Raw genomic sequence first — 5,623 nt, 5'->3', positions numbered from 1 at the left:
TCACACTAAAACTATGTTGATAATTCTTTTCTTGTTGATTACCTCCTTGGAAGTAGCAACAAGGCGAGGTCTAACACGTGCACTCGTTAAAAAGACTTTTAACCGAAAGAATTATCAATGCATGCAAAACACTATTCAAGAATTGCTTATTTACTATTCATACATTGTTAATCGCTCATGGTTCCCACAACCCTAGTTGTGGATTTAGTTACCCATATTAGCAAGAACACAATTCATAGTTTTAGATGAAGAAATCATGAACTTACGTAAAGAGAATAATAAACCCAGAAATTCAACTTGAATTGCAAAGCCAAAATCTTCAAAACGAACTTAGGAAATCAATAATTGTTAGGTTTTCAAATTAATCTCCCAAGTCACAAAGTAAAACTAGAATAATAATGTCTAACCTCCAAAAACGAGGTTTACATGCCCTATTTATAGAAAACAAATCCTAAATTAAAAGGGAAACAAATTAAGGAAAGTTTGTTCAGGCACACGTCTTCATTCCACGAGACTGACTTACGGACCGTCGATGGATCTACGGTCCGTAAGTCCCTTCCGTTAGCCAGGACTTAGAAAATATTTCAACTTCCAAAAATCAGCTTCTCTGAAGCAAACGACGGACTTGCAGTACGGACCGTAGATCGATCTACGGTCTGTCAATCCCCTCCATAGCTCCACACTTAGAATCTTCAAAAATCAGGTATTGGAACCCGCGCAGTATCAATCTACGGATCAATCAGTACAGTCCATAGATCAATCTACAAACCGTCAATGGCTACCGTGGTTCCACACTTGGTCAGATTTCCCTGATTCGTCTTCCATACCTTGCTTGCTGATCTACGGTCATCACCTACGGACCGTCAATGGACTTATGGTACGTCGATCACCTCCGTGACTGCCCTTTTTCTGCATTTCTTTTAGCTGTCTCTATACTTCTGCACCTGAACATCTTTCCTGCAAAATACGATAAAACCAATACAAAAAGGCCCTAGACACACACAACTTGTAAGTGAAATGTATTAGAAATACCGTAAACTCACGGTATATCAACACCCTAAACTTAAATTCATTGTTTGTCCTCAAGCGACGCACTACGACTCTAAACGACACTTGTATAGAAGCAAGCATTTTAGGCTCAAGCAATCACATGGCTCTCTACCCCCCTCACTTTTCAGGTGCAACTTCGTTTTCTTAGACTCGACAAGCTAATCCAAGCAGATGAGACCATGACACAGATCGACCAACTGACACACAACATACACCTTCTCACTGTCACCAAGGTACCAACTTTCCGACATTGTAACTAGGGCCCTTACTTCAAACGAAATCCCTTTTTGCACAAAAAATGCATGTCATTCATGGTACAAAGATTTATTCAACACTCACGCTTAGAAGTAATTTCAAATACAGTTAGTGCTTAATGCCATAAGCTTGCCCTTATTTTCACTGCTTAGACTCTCCAAACTAGACTCTAGGATCACTATAGGACTTTATTGGCTTGTAACGTAGGCTCAAGGTCAAGTGTGGTACATTTGGGTACTGCTTAGTGACTTTCTGCCCTCCTTGACATTACACTAGGCTTTTAACCTCTTTTTGCCCTATTTCTGTCATACTATCACTTTACCTTCTTTCCCTTAATTTTCTTCAACCACGGATGTGACTTTAGACTTTGTAGCTCTTTTTACTTTTATTTTATTTTTCTTTTAGCTTTCAACAAGTCACATCATTTCCTCACGTTTTCTCTTTTTTTTTACATCACTCTTTTCATACCCATTTTTCTTTCAGTTTCCTCTTTCATAGCCACCCTCAACTTATGGATTTTCCGTTAGTTGAGGTGCACAATACTCGATGTCGGGTCAGGGCCAAGATCGAAGTTACCTTTTACATTAGCCACCCTCAACTTAGGCTTTTGGCCTAAGTCCAAGTGCACATGTCCAAGGAGGGACCGGGGCCAACATAGTAGATTATGGGAACGTGAGTTCGGGATTTGGAAAGAAATGGTTTACTTTTAGGTTCAAAGTTGGATAAAAGGGAGCAGTTATTTCATTTGGTTGGATCCTTCTTTTAGGCAATTTGTGGACTTTTCAGAACAATGGCCTATGATCACTTCCTAACCTCTAGATTGAATTGTCTTAGCAGGACTAACCGGGCAAGTTCTAGTTTTGCAAAAAAACTGTTTGAACACTCAACGATTCTCACCCACTCTTGGCACATAGTTTCATTATCAAATTATCAGATTACACAGTTCAAGTTTCAACTTAAGTCATGCCATCGAGTTGATTTGTTATTATGTCATACTCAAAGCCAACATGTTCAACTAATCGTAGCCTACAACTTCTAGCATACATCCCAAAATCTGACGGGTATCATTTTTCATAATCCATCATGCTTCTTTCTTTATCATGCTGCTACACATACAATCCTAAGACATGCCGGTTCAAGAAAAATTAAACAGTCTCTTGGGGGAAAAGAACACAGGCAAGAAAACCCCAAGAGAGGATTCGTGAGTTGGGTTATTCAGACTTCACCCTATCACTCATAATCCATTTACCCCACTCCCAACAAAAATAGATGTACTTGTCTCAAATGCATACAAAATTAGTAAAAGCAAATGGATTGGGTGAAGCAAACTGTGGAGCAAAGCGCCGGCGAATCATCAACAAGCAGGGGGTCCGATTTCCCGGAGCCCGCTGGAACAATAGTGGGGGCACCCTCAGTAGTGCCCACATCAGCCATCATAGCACCCTCAGTAGTGCTCTCTATCAATCTCTTCGCACCATTAGTGGTGCTCACAACATCCCCCAAAACAGGCTGGACCTCTACAACTGGGGCAGAGCTCGATGCCCCTGCAACTCTCTCACGCACCCTTTGCTGGCGCAACTCTTCGTCTACAATCGACGCCCTTCATGCCTCATTTTCCTACCTACGCTGTCTCTTGTGACCTTTCTCATCCTCAGTGCGATGAGAACGGTGCCGCTTGCCTTTGGCATGTGTAGGTGCAAGCTCCTCCTCGGCGGTCCCACTGAATAGAGCATCCAGCACTGTATCATCAGCCAGTGCAGTAGGTGCAACCTAAGGTTCAACTGAAGGTGCAATAAGAATGGTATTAACGCCAGTACGGAGGCTGGCTAAGTCAGCCTGCAAAGTAGATAGATCTATGGCCGGGGCCGATCGCTCGAGGACTCGCAATTCAAAGGCATCAAGGCGCTTATTAACAGTCTGGACCTTTCGGTCCATCATACCCTCCATTTTGCGCTCCATTCTAGCCTCGGACTCGGCTATCGACTTTTGCATCTACGGTTGGATATGATACAGTAGGGTGGCCATCTGAGTTTCTAACTTCTGTACTCTGGCCAGTGGGACAACAGTAACTCCTAACTTTGGTGTGGACCGGGAAGAGCTAGGAGCCATACTAGCTGCCTGAGATGAGGAGCCCGTGACAGTATCGGTGTGATCTGGGATGCTGAGGTCACCGCCCTGTGCCTGCCCCACTGTGTCTGCAAGATCGGCACCCAAAAGAGGTACCTCAACCTGAGGCTCTCTGCGAGGTGCTGCCATATTTGCCTCATCTTGAATGAGGCCGATGTCCAATTCCCTTGTAAGGTGGACTAACTTGTCACAATGCCAGATCGGCACTCTAGAGTCCCTGCACAAATGAAAAATTAGACATGGGAAGGGGTAAGTAGTGGATTCACTGAATGCCCTCTCGTGAATCTCTGCCTGCAGCATGCGAGCAAAGTCAATCTCCACTCCTGCTACTAATGCCGCAACCATGACCGCTCTGTCCCATGTGACGTGGTTGTCAGCTTTTGTAGGCGACACTCTGTTCCGTACTAGCAGCCAGAAGTACTTGGCCACAAAATTTAATGTGGCCTTTAGGATGCCCAATCGTGGAGCGGCAACCCATTCTGCACGCTCGCCATCTGCAGCAATGTACCTGGCCAACCATAGTGGAACAGCCCCTCACTGCTTAGCGTTCCTCTGGAAAGCGCCACTCTGCACGATATCCCATCTGTAATCAAACTCTGCTGTGTTGAGAGACCAAGAGTGACCCGTCGTGGGACCATAGAGAAAACGTCTGATTGTGGCAGCTTATATGTCCACCGAACAACCTCGAACCAAAGTGGAAGTGAGAGGATCTTGAGCTAGAGAGGATCTTGAGCTAGGGGCTTTGATCGCTTGGAAATTGAACTGCGGAGAGTGGTAACATAGGAAGCATAGAATTCCCGCACAATCTCCTCGCTATACGTCCCTGGGTCTCGAGCCATCCAGTCACACTTGTGAAGGTTAAACAGCCGGTGAATGTCTAGAACAGCGTGCAAGCTCCCCGTGAGGACTCTGCGCTCCTCTGTAATCAGTTGGGCCATCTTCTGTTTGTCGTTTACCATCTTAGCATCCCAATAAATTTGCCATTGGCCTTCTACATACCACCTATTTGGCTCGCCGGTTACAGGAGTGGGGTCATCATTCCGTGGTGCAGGTATGGACTCCGAGCTAGTTGCCTCATCAGATGAGGTTGCTTGATCATTCTCACCAGACCCTGTGGCTGATTTAGCACTGGACCCTGCAACATGGGCAGACTCGGATTCGGACATTGACCCCTCTGAACTGGAAGCAACCCCAGTTGGTGATCCGATCAGTGTGTGCTCCTCATCAGACTGGGAGACAGTTACTACGTCGTGAAGCACCTTCCGGGGGGTGCCTCTGGTGCCTCGAGGTGCAGTGCGAGAAGTCCTAGTGTTGAGAGGAACATATGCTGGATCTGTGTATGTGTCTGTTTCCTCATCGATTAACCGGAAACTAGGGGCAACAAATTTTGACTTGCCTCGTTTTGAGTAGGTGACTAGCTTCTTGGGTGCCCTTGTACGTGCGGACGTGATATTAGTGCCCAATACTAACCATAAATAAACAATACAAACTTTTAGAACTATAACCGAACAGTGACAAAGTCCCAGGAAAATTTTTGACAGAGGCTACAGTGGTCATCCACGGAGGAGACCTACGGTCTGTAGACTGATCCACGGTCCGTGGATCTCTTCCATGGATTAGGGAACCAACAATAGAGGTCGCAGATGAAAACCACGGGTGTGCAGTACGGTCCGTAGATTAATCGTAGTCCATGTCCGTGGTTTCACACTTGGTAAAATTTTTTATGTGCATCCAGTGACGAACCTCATCTACTGTCCATAGATGGATCTACGTTCCGTAGACGGGGTATCATGGATGTCATCTGTGCCAGGTTTCAGCCATTTTACTTCTGATTATACATATTTGGCCTTATTTTTCAACATTAACGAAGTCTCATCATGCATTTCAACATTCAATTATGCTAGTTCTTCATTCTTAAGATTCCGACTGATCATTTTACCAAACAATTTAGACAAATTCTGGAACCCTAAGTCGAAACTTACATATAGACTTACAATCACATACAATAAGGCTACACAATCACTATCTATCGTTCCCAGGGCATTGTAATTTTCAAGTTTATCATGCAATTTCGTCTTACAATTACCTAAGGTCAAGATCCAACTCCTGACTTACTATATTCAATCTATGAATCAAAATTCAAAGTGAGGGGCAAGTCTATTACCTTACAAGCAACGAGGAGTTGGGTGAT

Source organism: Solanum stenotomum, chromosome 7 (assembly GCF_019186545.1).
Source record: "Solanum stenotomum isolate F172 chromosome 7, ASM1918654v1, whole genome shotgun sequence".
NCBI lineage: Eukaryota > Viridiplantae > Streptophyta > Magnoliopsida > Solanales > Solanaceae > Solanum > Solanum stenotomum.
Note: the sequence above shows the minus strand (reverse complement) of the source record.